Genomic DNA, 17,630 nt, shown 5'->3' on the forward strand with positions numbered 1-17,630 from the left:
CATTTGACCCAGCTATTCCTCTTCTGGGTGTACTCCCAAAAGAATTAAAGGCATCGTAACACAGTGAAATATGCACACCTATGTTTATAGCAGCACAGTTTGTAATAGCTAAATCTTGGAAACAGCCCAAATACCCTTCAACTGGTGACTGGATAAAGAAGATGTGTTTTTTTCTTTTAATAAAATGGAGTACTACTCATCCATAAACAAAGATAAACTAGAGACATTTATAGCTAAATGGATGAGGTCATACTATTAAGTGAAATAAATAGAACACACATGTGTAAATACCAAATTGTTTCTCTGGTATGAGAAACTTAAAGTGTAAATGAGGAGCAAGCCTCATAATAGATATTGTGAAACAGGAAGAAAATGTTCAAAGGGGAAGGGGAACTAGGGAGGAGGGGGTGGGGGAAAGGAAAGAAGGGAAAGAAAACAATGAAAAGAGAATGAAGAAAGGGAAAAAGCTTTTGTAAAAAAGGAGCAGAGGAAGGGTTGAAGGGAGGGCAGGGGAATGGGAAAAAAATAAGAACCAAGACATATCATGTATAGGTACAAATTCCCAATGATGAATGTGATCATAATGTATGGCTAAAATGTATATCAATAAACTGAATAAATAAATAAAAATTATTAAAAGATAGCCCACAGGGCCACAAGTCCAAGTAGGATCAAAAAATTTTATCTTAAAGAATGTATGCTCTGGACTTTGTTCTCCCCATACTCTGATTAATTACTTAGATTAGCCCTAAGGTCAGTCATGCAGCAGATCACCCTGTCCTTCCCCTGTCCTTCCTCTTCTCCCTACATTAATTCCTTCACAGGTGTCCTTCTTTTGTCCTTTAACCTTGCTTCCTGGTTTTATCAATAAGAAGCCACAGAGGTTCAGTTTGGAGCTGTTTTTTACTGAGACTCTCTCATGCTGAAGGGTCTTGGTTAAGGCAGCCTCTCTGGGCCCTCTTGGAGGTAAAACTAGACATTGACTCTAAGTAATCTCTCATCCTTTTTGTCATGCCAAGGTTGTGAACTGTGGCAGGACTCAGCCACTGTGGTGAGAGGAGAGAATTCCTGTTTGTTATAACAGTACCAGTAGATCCAACCATACAGCAATTATAAGCCTAAAAATTTGCTTTGGCAATTTCACTCCTCATCAATGCCCCTTATAGACTGCACTATACTGCTATTAGAATTTACCCCAGGATGTAGAGGTAGGAGGCAAGGAAAAAGGAAGGGGAAAAGAAAGGGTATAAATTGATAATTGGAGAGGAATAGGAAAGCAATATCAATACAGGAAAAATAGGGGGTTGGACTCTGTTGGAATTGTTTTTATATCTGAGTGAAGGTCTGGTGTTGCTAGGGTTTGAGAGTATATTTCTGGTGGCAGGAGGGATGCAGATGGAGGAAAATGTGATTAGTGATTGAGGGTGCTGTGAGATTGTTAGAAATTGATAATATGTTTGCAGTTTGACTTCTTTGTATCCTCTAAGCCCAATTTTGTTAAAGATTACCTTGGTATGGCCCTGAGCAGTACTATTTAAGTTAAGGCACTGGTCAATACTTGTTCTCTTTTGTACATATTTGAGTACCTCCTTCATGTATGCTATATGAAAGTTAGAGAAGAAGAGAGGGAAGACAAGAGAATAAGAAAGTGAAGAAAAATGAAAAAGAGAGAATACTGTAGGAAAAGTTTTAAAAAGATAAAAAGGAGAAAGGCCAAAAGAGAGATCAAAATAAAGGGGGGAAAAAACCTAAAATAAGTAAAATAAAATTTAAAGTAAGAAAGAAGTGAGAACCAAAAATAAAAAAGAAAAGAAAAAGCAAGCAAGCATACAACAACAACAACAACAACAACAAAATATTGTCACATGGCTGCCATAGCATAAAACCAAAGTATTCGCACAACTCCATTTATGTTGTAGTCAGTCTAATTGCAGCCAGCCAAACAGATTTCTCTCTTATGGTCTGCTTAATTGTCTGCCTAGGAACAGCGAGTCCTGCAGATCTGGATGGCTCTGCAAGCCTTGCTTTGCACATGGCTAACTATAGGGTTTGGATCTTTCCCAAGATCTGACCACTTCATTTAATTTGAGGAGGATGAGTACAATGCAGTCTGTGTAGCACTTAATTTTCCATCAACTTTCTCCAGAGCCCTCTCACTTCCCACTCTTTTCCCTTCAGGGCAAGTCCCACCTTTGTCTGTGTTTTTCTTCTGCTAGCTTTCTACTAGTGCTTCACAGTTCTCCCTCTAACTCGGGCACCGCTCTCTGCCCCTTCACGGTCCTTTTCCTGCCAGTGGGCTCGGGCGGGTCATGGGATGTCATGTAAACACGGCTCTCCTGGACGGTGGGGAAATGTTGGGTGAGTAATTATTTCTGGATCTCCCTCGCCTCTTCTTTCCCTAGGGACCCTGATATACCCAGACTCTGCTTGTTTGTGTAGCCCTCTTGCTGTGTTCTCCTCAGCTCTCAGGTTTGGTTTCTCAGTAAGTGCCACCACTTCCAGACACCGCCCCGTCACAAGATTTCTTAGCACTCAGAATAAGGTTTCTAATTGGTCCTGGTGCTCTTGGACCTTGTTTGCTCCTGTCAATCCCATCTGCAGATTTCTTAGCAGTCAGACTGAGTTTCTAATCAGTCCCTCTGTGGTCAGACGCTGCTTGGATTCAGGCTAATGGGTTCTGCAACTCCCAGACTTGCTTACCAGTGCAGCCACCATACCTGAAGACCTGCCAGTTCTCAGATTTGGGTCTCTAACCTGAGTGCCACACTTGTTTACCAATTACTTTAGGCCTGCTAGCATCTTCTTATACACTGCTCTCCAGCTTTATGTCTCTACTAAGGACTGGTTGGCCTGTGTTCCTCTTTCCAGTGGGGAGGTAGAATAATTGGGAATCTATTCCCTCTCCACACCACCACTGAAATGCCATCTCCTTTCCTCATGGTGTCCGATCCTTTCCCGAGTTGGCGTATTCACCTGACCTGGAGTGTAAAGAATGCAGCAATCCAAGTCCCTTCCTAAACCCCCCTGATACTGATTTTTTCTCTGGTGATTTTCTCCTACCTTTTACTTTCCTGTATCTGACTTTCTTTATTATCCCCAAATCAGTTTATCTAATTTCCTCTTGTGGATGAATTGGAGATTTTCTCTGCATGAATCAGAGACTTTCTCACAATGCTGCCACCTAGTCACCCATGTTGATCCTCCTTCAAAGATATATTTACAAAAGAGAAGCCAAGGAATTTGACTTCGGTGTTCAAGTATCTCCAACTATTTTTTCACTTGAACCAAGGTTTGTCATATTATACATGGTCTGACTTCCAGACATATATCTCTGCTCATCTCTTGACATTCCCTTTCTTGTCTACTTAAATTTATCAATACTCATATCTTTCCTGGTCCTGCAATCTCCCAGCTAAGGGCCTTAGAGTTTGCATATAGTATCATCTGTTTACTCACATTCATCATTTTTTATTTAAGTTCTTGAGACTATTTAACGGCTGCTTTAAAGTCCTATTGGATAATTGCACCACCTATCTCATCTTAGATTTGGTTTATTGACTAGTTTTTTCCTTAAGTATAGATATTTTTGTTTCTTTACATGTCTAATGATTCTTATTGAACATTGCTAATGAATATTATGTACAGAGACTCTAGATTCTCTTCCACTGAATAGTGATTTCCATTCTAGCATGTAGATAATATGGAAGAATTCAAGCTTTGAACTGTCTCCTCTATGGGCCACAGAAGATGAAATCACCATTAAATTCTTGGAGTTTACATTTGCTGAGTACTACTGGGCTGGTTAGGATCTTTGTAATGCTTTAGAGATGAGCCAAGGATTTATATACAGATATCCAGGCTTGCCTATCTGCCACTTCCTTGTTTCCAGAAGTATTAACTTTCTGCTCTGTTGTTCCAGGCTGTGACATTTGATACTTCAAGCATTTTGGGCTACAGCTTTTTCTTTCCCCATATTGCAGAGAAATTGCCACGTATTATAAGGCAAAATGATTAACTCACAAATTTCACTAAGTATAGTTTTATTTTTCTAAGTATAGTTTTCTTTTCAGTTTCTGCCTGCTTTTATTCTATTCCTTGAAACTATTTTGTTTTTTTGAATCAATTTATTGAGATATTATTGATGTATAGAAAGGTATACACATTTGATATATACATGTTAATAAGTTTGGATATAAACATGTACTTTTAAGACCACCTCCACATCTGCATCATTTCCCGAAGTTTTCTATTCTTGTTTTTACTATTATTATGTCTCTGTGTGTGTGTGTGTGTGTGTGTGTGTGTATAATATATATATATGTATAATGTGTGTATGTGTGGCAAGGACACTTAACATAAGATCCACGCTCTCAGCAAATTTTAGGTAGATGATATAATATTGCTAGTTATAGGAACTGTGCTATATAGTAGAATTCCAGAATTTATTTGTCACACCTAACTATAAAATTATACCCTTTTACCATTGCCTCTTCATTCCCTCCCCACACTTTCACATCACTGCTCTAGTTTTATGATACATAATACTGCTTCTATAAGATTATTTCAGATTTCATACACAAATGAGTTCATGCAGTATTTGTCTTTTTTGCATCAGGCATATTTCACTTAATATAATGTCCTCCAGACCCATCCATGTTGTCACAAAAGGCAAGATTTCCTTCTTTTATAAGATTTCTGTGGCTTTCACATCTGTAGTTTCAACCAAACTTGGATGAAAAATATTCAAAAACAAACTCCAGGAGGTCACAAAATGCAAAACTTGACCTTGCCATGTGCTAAGGACTGTGATTAATCTATGCAAATGAAGGATATAGAGGCATTCCCTTCTGTAGCCTCCCACCATTTCACAGATCTTCAGTCTCCCACCACACAATACACATTGTTCACATTGTGCCTTGTTTGGGTATTATGTATTTAGGCCTACAATATTACATTTGCACTGAACATATACAGACTTTTTTTCTTATTATTCCCTAAAGAGTATATTTTAAGAAATATTTGCATAGTGCTTATATTGTTATTGGCATTTTTAGTTGTCTAGTAATGATTTAAATGTATGAGAAGATGTGCATGGGTTACATACAAATAGTATGCCGTTTCACGTAAGGGCTTGAGGATCTGTGGGTTTTGGCATTCAAGCATCCTGGATAAAATCCCCTATGAATTCCAAGGGACAATTCTTTCTTTATGCATTTATTTGCTAATGGATATTTAAGTTATTTCCATATTTTTGTATAAGAATGCAGATATCTCTCAGAGATCTTCTTTTCAATTCTTTGGGTATACACCCACCAGTGAGATTGCTGGGTCATATGGTAATTCTATTTTTAGAAATTATGATTCTATTTCATATTTGTCTATATTTCACAATTTATCTATGGAAGGGTTAATCTGCCAAAGGTACTAGCTGCATGTATTCAGGACAATCATTTATCCTTTCTGTGATTCAACTACATGATACTGATAATAAGCTTAGTGTAAGGATCATATTTATTCATATATCTGTAATGTTTGGCACCATGCCTACTTAGCATATCTTGAACTAAGTTTATGAAATTTTTCTTTCTTAAATAGAGATATTTGAGGTGAAAATTGGGAGGTGACAGTGAAAAATATACTTTTTATACGCAGATGCATGATACTAGGCATCAGTGTCTGTTGAAGCTCATGCAAGCCACCATGAGCCTGGTTCACCTTGTCAGGCAAATGTTGAGCCCATGGCTCTTCCAGCTCCCACTTGCTCTCCTATGTTAATGTCTCCATCTTCTGGTGACTTCTGATGGTGACTGTTTTGATCTGGACAAAAACAGTAGCCTATGCTAGTAGTAACACATTATTGAAGTTGGAGGTTTGAAAGCAGTGAAAGACTACTGTGCATTCAAGCTTGTCTTCATAGATTCCAGTTTGTCCTTGTTTTCCTTTACTTCATATTTATCTTACTGATCACCTTAGCTGTTGACATCAGGATCAGCACTGATGTGGAAATCATAGTCTTACATAATTCATTTACCTACTCCCATAATTGCCCAAGGTCAAATTCCTGAGGTAAATTTCCAACCTGATATCACTTCTAGGAGTTTTGTTTCTCTGATTTAACCCTGCATGATACAATGTATACATTTCTTAAAAGAGTTCCTGGTATATATATATATTTGAACAAATATATTATTCATAACTATTATCTATATAATAAAAGCAGTAAATTAGATAATTATTGAGGTATTTGGCTTTTGTTGAGTGTTTGGAACTATAGTCTATGGATTCATGATAGGATATAGTGATATTCTGTACTTTTAAAGATGGCAATATCTTTCTTCAAGGTAAGCATATATAGAAAATAGAAGATAATCAGTGAATACTTGTTGATCAATGAATTGATTAAGTGATTCTTGTCTGTTTGCATCAGTTAGGGTTCATTAGAGGAACTTCTTTTTTTTTTTTTTAACAATGTAGGCTTACAATGGCTGCATATAGAGTCAGATGTGAGAGAATGCAAAAGGAGCATCTGTGTGCTGGAGAGCCAGTGAATCTAGTCAAAATTCAAAGGCCTGGAGTTCACTCCAGAGCCCCTCATGAGTCTGTATCTGGAAGCTCAAGGGTCTGCATTAGATGGCTGAAGAGCCTACACCAGAAAGCTAGAGTCTGCCCTAGGATCCTAGAGACAGAGGTCTAAAGGTGATGGCAAGGGCTGGAGTTCCTCCAAAGAAGCAGAAGTGAGACTTCCTTCTTCTTTCCCTTTTTATTCAATCCAGGCTACAAGTCTATTGTTTGATCCCAACCACACCCAGTGTGAGTCTTCCCTCTTCAGTAAATCAGTCATCCAGACACACCCAGAACTGTGCTAACCAACCAGCCAGGCTTTTCTTATTCAAGTTGACACCAGTTAATTATCACTCTGTTTAAGTGAAAATAGTCTTTTTTTCAGAAAGAAATGAAAATATTAAATGAATTAAAATATAATTAGCTATGAATTTTAAGCCAAATGACAAAATTTTTACTTCTAATTTTCTTTTGAAATAAGTCAAAGCATCAAAGATACAAGTAGTAAAAGTAATGAAGCTATAATCTATTTAACATATACAGCACATAAAAATCTCAGCATATATCAAGGGTATAAATAATATAACTTAATTTTTATTATAAGAACCAAGATACATCATGTACAGGTACAAGCACACAATGATAAATGTACACATATTGTATACCTAAAATGTACCAATAAAAGAATTTTTTTAAAAAGAAAACCTATTATTTTCAATAACATAAATGAACTTGGAGAATATTTCATTAAGTGAAATAAGCCAGTCAGAGAAAGACAAATGACATGTGATCTCATTCATTTGTAGAATCTAATAAAATTGATTGTACAGAAGTTGAGAGCAGAATGGCAGTGACCAGGGTTTGAAGTCATTGGGGGTAGTTTAGTGATCAAATTTTCTGAAGGAATATGTTCAAGGGATCTACTGTACAACATTGAGACTATAGATAATATTGTATTCTTGAAAAATGCAAAGAGAGTGGAGTGAAAAGTGTTTTTACTAGAGATTTAATTAATTTCTTATTCAGTTTAAAATTTTTTATTCTATTCCTGCCTTTTTCTCTTATTCCTTTGGTAAATGAAACAAAATGCCTAGCCCACTAACTGGGAAAGGTTTTAAAAATGAAAAGTATTTGTGAAATCCAAAACATCATGGTTAGTAATTCTCAAAATTAACCTGTCAGGTATCCTAAGTAAATTTGAACTTCAGATGGTATATATTTGTTGGATTCTTTGAGAAGCAGACTCTGAGTCTGAGTTTATGTCTCAAAACAGTAGTTTGGGAATACCCTTGGGTACACCTGTGGAAGAAAGAGGGCAGATGCAGGATTAGGTAAAGAGAGGAGTCAAAATGCATAGTAGGTCCAAAGAATATCTCCAGACAACTCGCAGAACTCTATAACTAAAATATCATGTCAGAGTTGTCTTGCATTGGACATTGTAAGCACCAGCTGAATTCATTAATCATTGCATTATAGCTCTGTTAAAAAAGACATCTCATTCACTGAAAGAAGATCTAGAGTGCTCATTTATATGTATTATGGTATCTAGTAAAGGTGCTGAGATAAAAACTAGGGAGAATTGTGAACCCATTGTCCAAGAAATGCAATCCATGCATAACAAAAGTGATCATGTCAAAGACAACTTAACCAGATACCATTTTATCACCTCTAACTGTAGGTTCAAAAATAATCTTTAGCCCCACTAGGCCATGAATCTGTTATTTCCTAGACGTAGTATAGAAGAACAGTTACTATGAAGTCATTTTTTGTGGAATACTGACTTCAATGAATAAGAAAACTTTATTTTCATTCTGGATGTTATTTTTTAAAATTTTACCCCCAGATTTGAAATTAGTGAGCATTTTTTTTTACTTTTTCCCTTTTCATTTTTTTAAGTCTCCAAAATGTATGCATCTTATAACTGACAGCTTGTACCTGTCTACCAATATCATTATTTTTCCTTACTCCCATCCTTTGGTATTATGGCTCATATCTAGACGTCCCCTCAAACCCTCATGTGCTCATAAGGTGGGGAGTTTTGAAAGTGACTGAATTAGTGTGTGTGAATGTGGATTAAGAGTGTGATGATGGGATTAAGGGTGCTCCACCCTGGGTGTAGGTGGCACCAATCAATAGGCTCACAGCCTGGATGTAATATGAAACAGCTTGCTACTGGCTCCTGCAGCTGTTGCTTGCTGCCTTCTGCCTGCCTTGCCATGCTGTAGACTGTTTCTCCTCAGTGATGCCCTTCTGCCATGCCACCTTGTCTTAGAGTCATCTGACTATGGATTGAAACCTCTGCAAACTGTGTGCTAAATAAGCCTTTCCTCTTTTAACTTTGGTTGTTGGGTATTTTGACTCAGCAACAAGAAGTGTAACTAAGACAACTGGTAACCATCATTCTATTCCTTTACTATCAGTTTCACTTTTTTTTTGTTGGTTCCTGCCCCTTCGGTGGTAGTGGAGCACATCACCTCCCTCCCTTCTTCCTCCTCTTCCTTTTACTGCATAGGCACATCAGAGTGCACTCCCTGGTGGATTACTGCCATACTTTATCTTGTTGATGCATCCAAAGTATAACCAGTCCTTTCAGTCAATCCTTTGAGCTACATCAGGTCCCTTTGAGGACTCTTCCATTTTGCTGCCCCTTTTCTCTCTTAACCTGGGGGTCTTCATATCACCACATAAAAACACACTTTTGTTCTGAACATGGGATAAGTCACTTTGTTTGAACTGTTGTAGCACAGACAGAGCACCTTCTTCATTCATTCACTGAAAGCATGCATTATTTTTCCATTGGGCTGACATTATCTCCCAACCCTGGCCAGAGCAGGAGCTGGCAAGCTAGGCTCAAGAGATCAGTGTGAAGCACTTTGAAAACAACTAGAAATACATATGTGCATTAATGTAACTTGAACATTAATTTTTGTTCTATATATTTGGGTCAGTATAGTGAATCTATTTTCATTGATACTGCTGACTGGAATTTTTTTTCCCATTAAGTTTATTGGTACGTTTTAGGTATAAAATACAGTTACATTCATCATTGGGATCTTGTACCATTCAGTTTCACTTTTGAAAAGATTCCATCTTATTTGATATGATGAAGTATCTTTCTGTGCCTGGGCTTATTTCACTTAGCATAATGCCCTCTAGTTTCATCCACATTGTCACAAATGGTAAGATTTCCTTCTAAGAAATGTTTAGTTAATATATTGAACTGTGCTCACGTTTTGGATTCAGAGCAATTTTATATCTGAGCTCATTGTTTATAGAACAATTTGCATTGTAATTTAAAATATATTATTTCTTTAGCATTAATGTTCAAATAGGATATTGATTACCAAAGATTGCCTAGAGGAGAATATTTTTTAATTTATTCAGGAATTATGTGTATGTATTGGTGTGATTTAATGTCAGAAAGCTAGATCAATAATGAAAAATATGGTTTGAGTTAGTACAATAGTATAGTTTTGCTTCAATGTTGATAATTTTACCAGTTTTGGAATTTTTGAACTATTCCTTGGAAAATCTGACAAATTGCAAAAGATAATCAGTCAGAAATTTTATATAAAGACAGAAAGCTGGAAAATCACATCTTATTATAGGGACTGCACAAGAGAAGAATGATAACAAATCAGAAATACTGTCAGAGGAAATATGAATTTTAGGTGATATTAGGTAAAAATAACTTTGCCCTATTGTTAATACAGAGATATGCAAAATAAGGAATAAATGCCTTGATCATAGTTGTATTTTACTATGATCAATCTGGCAGTTATGTAGTACACTAAATGCAAGAGACAAGACTTTAGGCGGTTTTTACATAATAATGGAGATGCAAAATTATGAGACTGGCTATAAATAGAGGCAGAGAAACAAGAGGTATATATTTGTGACTTCACTGGTAAGATACTTTCACAGAAGAAATGTTTACAGTTACTGAATATTGTTCTTAAGGAAAATGTCCAGAATTATTTGTCAGGTAAAATATTTAATATATGAAGAAAAATTTGAGAGTATGAACAGTTCGACTTGCGTTTGTAAAAAAATCAATTTGGGGATTTCTTGACATTTTCAGAAGTTGCCCAATAGGTATTGAAAATTTCAGCCTGCTCTAAGACAAATTGTAGAAGATATCATAAATGTAGGGATCATTGGTTGATATAAAGTTGAAAGACAAAGTTTTATTGTTCATATACTAGAAAAACAGGATATAGAATGGTGAGGAAGTAGCTTTAAATTTAGAATACTACTAGACTGATGTTCATAGTAAACATAGATGCCATAGGTAGAGTTTATCAAGCATCAGTTGGTGTGAAAGGACTACTATAAAGCATTCTCAAGCTAATTTAAATGTCCATATACATGACTAGTCCTTTGGAACACATCTTCTGCTTCTGTGCCTTACTCTAGCACACTGGAAAGGAACATGTTGTAGGGCAAGTTAAACGCTCACATCTAATGTAGTAGGAAAAACCCCCAACTTTAGAGGTACCACTTGTGTGTCTCCCTGCCTGGGGAGACACAGTAGACTGTGTCAACTCTGGCTTTGGAAATAGAAAGTAAGGGTCAGGAGATGAGCTGGACAGTATTTTTGGCATAGTTTATCTTGCTTTAAGATTAGACTCCATTTCTGAAGTATTACTACTGGAGTATTACAACAAATAAATGATCATTTCTTGTAGAATACACCTTCAAAAGAGACATGGCTTGAGATTATTCTTAAACTTCTGTCCAAAACTTTGACAATGATTTAAATTCAAAGCATCAAGAAGGGGTTAGATGGTCATTGTGTGACTGCAATTAAGGTACCCTGGGAAGAACACATCATCAGATCTATTGTATTCTGGCTGAAAGGGCTTAGCCTAGTCTAATCAAGTAGAAATGCAAGATAAACCCAAACTGAAGGATATCCTATAAACAATTGGCCCGTATTCTTAAAAAATGTCCATGTCATTAAGGATAACTGAAGAATTATTACAGATAAAAAGAGGCCGAATAAAAATGATAATTAAATGCTATTTTTAATCCTGGACAGGATTCTGTCAAGGGAGAAAAACATGCTATAAAGGCTGGTATCGAGAAAATAGAAACTATTGAAATATGGCCAGTAAATTTGATAAAAGTTTTATATCAGTGTTAAATTTCTTGAGCTTAATAGTTGTATTTTGGCTTATGTGAGTTTACTTTTATTCCCAGGAATGCTTGAAGTGCAAAGAATTATATATAGAGACATGAAGTATGCAACCTATAGTCAAAATGGTTTTGATAATAAACTGTGTGTGCATGTGCACGTGTGTATTTGTAGGTATATCTGAGTGTATAAAGATACAGAAATGGAGAATGAGTGTGGTGAATTATTAAAAATTGCTCATTTTGGCACAGTTCTATATTCTCTTCACAAGTTTTCTGTACATTTGAGGTTGTTTCAGAATAAAAAGTAAAAGCGAGTCATTGTCTCAGCAAAAAAGTTCTATATGAGTGTCACTTTCCTCATTACCAAGACAAAATACCTGATGCACAAAACTTAAAGGAGGAGATGTTTATTTTGGCTCGTGGTCTCAGAAATTTCAGTCCATGTTCTACAGGCTTAAATACAGAAATGGCATGGTTGATGGGTCTGGGCAGAAGAAAACTGTTCATATCATGGCAGGCAGGAAGCAGAGAGAAAAGAAAGGAGCCAGGGAAGGAGATGTAGCCTTCCAGATCATGCCTCCAGTGATCTGTGTACCCCAACATGGCCCCATCTCCTAACAGCAAGTCAGTTCTATGCCAGATTAATCCAATCACCTTTCAGAAGTCCTGCCCATGAAGTCATAAGACCTTTGGGGAACATCCTCCATCCAAACTGTTACAATGGAATGTTTTCACACCACCTTCTATTTGTAGCGCAGATAATATCAATGTAATCATAAATTACTTCTTCATCTTTTTCATTAAATGGTACATCTTTCTGTGTTAATTTCTAATTGATAATTTATTCCTAATGTCTAACATTGTGAATTACCTAGTAATCACTGAATTAAAAAATAGGAATGATTCTATTGCCCTGATTACTAGGAGTCAAATAAAGAGACACTAGTGCCTTAGAATATAAAGGAAAGTATTTTTTTTTTTAAATACATTGTGTGTGGGGCTGGGGATTTAGCTTAGTGGTTCTGCTACCTGCCCTGCAAGTGCAAGGACCTAAGTTCGATCCCCAGTACCAAGAAAAAAAAAATGCATTGTGTGTTTAATTTGATTTAACTCCCCCTGTCCCCAGTACCGAGGATTAAACTCAAGAGCTTAGGCTTCCAAGGCAGGCTCAGTGCCACTGAGCTAAATCCCAGCCCCAAACAAAGTATTTTTAAGAAAAAAGTACTAAAAACATAAAATTTCAGAAAGAATAAAAATCAGGTATGAATAATAAAGTGCTTATTGAATGTTTAAGAATTTTTTGTTATTTTGTAGTCTTTCATTATTATTCTTAAAAATGAAAACATTATATTTGAAGTATTTTTCTTATTCAAAAAATAATAATAATAAGCAAAAATAAACAAGTGAGACTTCCTCAATTTAAAAAGCCTCTGCACAGCAAAGGAAGCAACAAAATGAAAAGATAATCTAGCAAATGAGAGAAAATATTTGTAAATCATATATCTGATAAAAGATTAATATCCAAAATATATAAGAAAACATCAAATAAAACAAAATAACTGTAAAAAATCATCAAATGTCTTGAATAGATATATTTTTTTTTTGGTACTGGGGATTGAACTCAGGACCTTGTGCTTGCAGGGCTGGCACAACAACACTGAGCTAAATCCCAGGCCCTCGAATAGATACTTCTTAAATGAAGACATATAGATGGCCAAGAGTTATATGAAAGGGTACTCAACATCAGCAATCATGAGGGCAAATAAAAACTGCAGTGGTATCATCTCACCCCAGTAAGAATGGCTGTTATTCAAAAGTCAAGAGATAACAAATGCTAGCAAAGATATAGAGAAAAAGGAACCCTTGTTCACTGTTAGTGGGTAAGTAAATTGAAATAGCCATTATTAAAAATCGGTAGGGAATTTCCTTAAAAAATTAAATCTAGAATTACCACATGATCCAGTAATCTCACTACTGCGTATATATCCAAAGAAAATGAAATCAGGATCACTCCTACAAAATATCCCTATATTTATTGTAGCAATGTTCATAATAGCCAATATATGGAAATAACTCATGTGTCCTAACAACAGATGAATGTGAGGGAGGAGGTTGAGAGAAGAGGCCCCTGGGTGAGGGAGCAGTACTGAAGGACAGAGAGTAAAAGAGGATGTTAGCTCTGCAAAAACCACAGAATGCCTGATTCTAATAGCTGGAGCACCACTGGTAAAGTCATGGGAGCAAGCCCTCTAGGCTTTGGGTGGTGAGTGTGAGCCAAGATAAGCACTGTAAAAACCACAATTCCCACATTTAACTAAGCCAGGCTTGGGCATGCATGCACTATACAGTATCTTAAACACCTCAAAGTAATTTCAACTTAATTATAATCTCATTTGCATTGTGGTTTTGACTCCCTCCATGGGCTTTGGGAGCCATGGAATTTCCTCAAATGTCCATATAAGTCAAAACTTCCCCCTTCAACAGAAAGGAGGAAACCTTCCTGTTTGTAGTCAATCAAAGTGTCACTTCAAAGAGCTACTCTTTCCCTGTAAAAAGCACATAGATTGTGACACCTGGCTTCTTTAGGCCTTTGAGCTCTTCTTACTGGGTTGCTCCCATCTGGTGGAGCTTTACTGATATTTGATCTTTGCTAACAAATCTATGCTTTCCCTCCTACTTCTGTGTGTCCTGCTCAATTCCTTGTTCAGGATACCAAGAATCTAGAATAGTCACAACCCCCAACAACAAATGGATAAAGAAAACACAGATTATTATTCAGCCATAAGAATAAGAAAACGTGCCATTTTTGACAGTATTAATGAACCTAGAAGACATTAGGCTACCTGAATTATCCCAGGCATAGAAAGACAAATGTTGCATGATCTCACATATATGTAGAAACTAAAAAAGTAGAACTCATGGAAACAGAGAATAGAACAGTGGTTAACAAGGGTCAGGGGGTATAAGTAATGGGAAAATTTTGGCCAAAGGGTGCACAGTTTCAGTTATTTTGAAAGGATAAGTTCTAGAGATCTAATGTATAGCATGGTTGACTATAGTTAATACAGTATTGTTCACTTGAAATTTGATGAGGCAGCAGATTTTAAGTATCCTCATATAGCATACACACAAATGGAACTTATGGAAAGCGATGGATATGAAATTAATTTGACTGGCAGTCATTACATAATGCACATATATTTCAGATCATCACACTGACCATATTGAATATATATAATTTTATTTGTCAGTTAACAACTTTTAAACAAAATAAACACAAATGAATTCTTTAAATTGTCCTGAATTTTGTCGTGATAGTGAACAATTAAATTTCTCTTTGTCAACCCAGCAAAACTGGATCCCTATCTTGTGTTCTCCTCTGCCTCTTATTACAGAAGAAAAATATAAATAATTCCAGTCTTCCCTGCAGCCAAGGAGTGGGCAAATGTAGCTTCAACGTCCCTGAATGCCGTGTGCGTTGGCCCAGGAGTAGAGTTAGGAGATGCCATTAACCTATCAATCAAATAAATGACTATAACAGGCAATTCTTAGTTATCTTAAAGGTGATTATCCTGCTGTGTATTAGTTGTCATCTTTTTCTATTTTCCTTTCTCCATCCACCTTTTGGGCATACAAAGGAGATTCTTGCAATGTTCCTACTTATTAAAGTTAGTGGCCTAAAATGATGGTTAAAATGATGTACTTAGATTGATAAGATATTTGACATCTCCATAATTTTCCTATCTCATATTTCTAGATCATCAAAATGAGTTAACTTTATTGTACATTTATAACTTATCTGTGTATATGTCTATTGTAGTCCAGAAATCACACTACTTATAAAATTTGTCTTTATATATTTATTTTAGGAAATATTTTATATATTCATTGCCTTTGGTTCTTTAAAATGACAATTAAGGTTGACTGTAATAACATAGATCTCATTCTTAATTTTAATTAATTAGGCTCATATCGCAATTGGCATCTCCTCCATTCCAAAGTGTTGGCAAAGAGAAATTCTGAATCACAACTTTGGGCTTCTGAAAATGTACTTATTAATCATAACTCTTTTGGGTTCTTTAAGTATGACTCAACCTTAATCATTACTTTGGGCAGGTTTACCTGGAAAATATAAACCAAGATATTTTATAATCAAACAAGACAAAAGATAACAAGGTCTGAAGAGCTTAGAACATTTTATATAGTAGCAAGGAATTGGGATAGTGGCATCATTGGCACCAGATTTGGGAAGAAGATAAACAAGTAGATATTTTCTAGGCTCAACAAATACAAATAATTAATAAGAAATTATGATTTACTTTTTATTTTTTTATAAGTAGAGTTAGACCACAGGGAGGAGGGAGAACACTGTTTTATATTTTGGAAGTGTATTGAGTAAATATGATTAAATTTCACAGAGAAAGATACCATCATGTAATCATATTGTTCCTATAGGTTTCTTCAGAATTCTTTCAAAAATTGATCAAGTACTTTATTTGTTCAGGAATATGATTGTGGAATTAAGTCCATTATATTATGGGATATGTTTATTTCTGCTAAAGGTGGTATCAATTTTTTTCTCTCTATTCCCACTTCAAGTTTTTTCCAAATGCAGATAATTCCAAACCAAATATAATGAATAATAGTACTCTATGTTATGTACTTCATGTCACAAAACAAATTCATAAATACTTGTTAAGTGTTAATATGGCTGATATTGATAGGAATATAATTTAACATGGCTGGATTTTTAAAAATTAAAGTTAAAAAAATAAATATAGAAAATGTCAAATCATCACCGGGCTATTCTACTCACTTCTTCCTCCATGAGTCAATTTAAATATGTTTTCATCTTAGTCTCATGAATGCTGTTCCTTATCTGACCTGCTCCATTATTCATGTATAATTGTGGTCTGTTAGCCTGGTTCTACTTGCTTGCCTTTAGTTGCTAGAAAGCAATTATACCTGATCATTTGTGGTGGTTACTGCTGCTATTATCACTTGCCTGCACAGGACCGGCCAAGATTTTCTCAAATACTGTGACAATTTTTTTTTAGGAAAAAAAAAATAATGGAGAACCATTTGATTCTTACATGTACCTCTTTTGGGAATCACAGCTATGATGTTTGTTTCCCTGTGGCATTCCTTTGTGTTCATTTTGATGTTAAACTTCATGGGTGTAATGTAAACAGAATTGGGTGTTGAGCTCCCCAATTTTTGTTTTGCATGCTTTTATAGGGATTGATACTCTAGCATACAGTCCCACTAAACCAGGTATTGTTTCTCAGGTATAGTTTATTCTCCATTTCCAATCTAAAATCAAACTTTTACAATGCATGTTGCAAAATATACAAACATAATCAGAGTAGGCTGTCAGTTTCATATTGTCTCCTTGTTTTCTCCACAAGTAGACCTGATGTGCAATACTTCCTCTACTTTTGTTGATGACTACAGATTATTTAGCTCATCAGTTTTAATGACTACATTGGTCTTTCACACTGCTTGGATGGAGAAAATATTCAAACTGAATACTTAACAGTGATGTCAACACTACCAAATGACAACTAAAACAACAGATGCACGTGATCATTGTATCAAACTAAGTCAGTCTGTGGAAAAAAGCCAAATAATAGATGTTTCATATGCTCTTATCCTTTTCATTATTTGCATGCATGTTAGAATTTACTTTTTGATCTAGTCATTTTTGGTTGTGTACTTCTGGCATATGAGTTATGTGCCTTAATTTTTCTTTATTAGCTATGGATTTAGCCAAAAACACACTTTGAGAGAAGATAACATTTTTAAAAAGCAAAGTTTAATATTCAAATTTATCAGTAAATCATGCTCATAATCCTATGAGCCAAGCTCATAATCCTTTTGGTTTAGGGGATAAAAATATAAAATCTAACAATTATCTTCCAATAACTTGA

The sequence above is a fragment of the Heterocephalus glaber genome, unplaced genomic scaffold (genome assembly GCF_053883595.1).
Source record: "Heterocephalus glaber isolate CG9 unplaced genomic scaffold, H.glaber_assembly_v1.0 deba00001594, whole genome shotgun sequence".
Lineage (NCBI taxonomy): Eukaryota > Metazoa > Chordata > Mammalia > Rodentia > Bathyergidae > Heterocephalus > Heterocephalus glaber.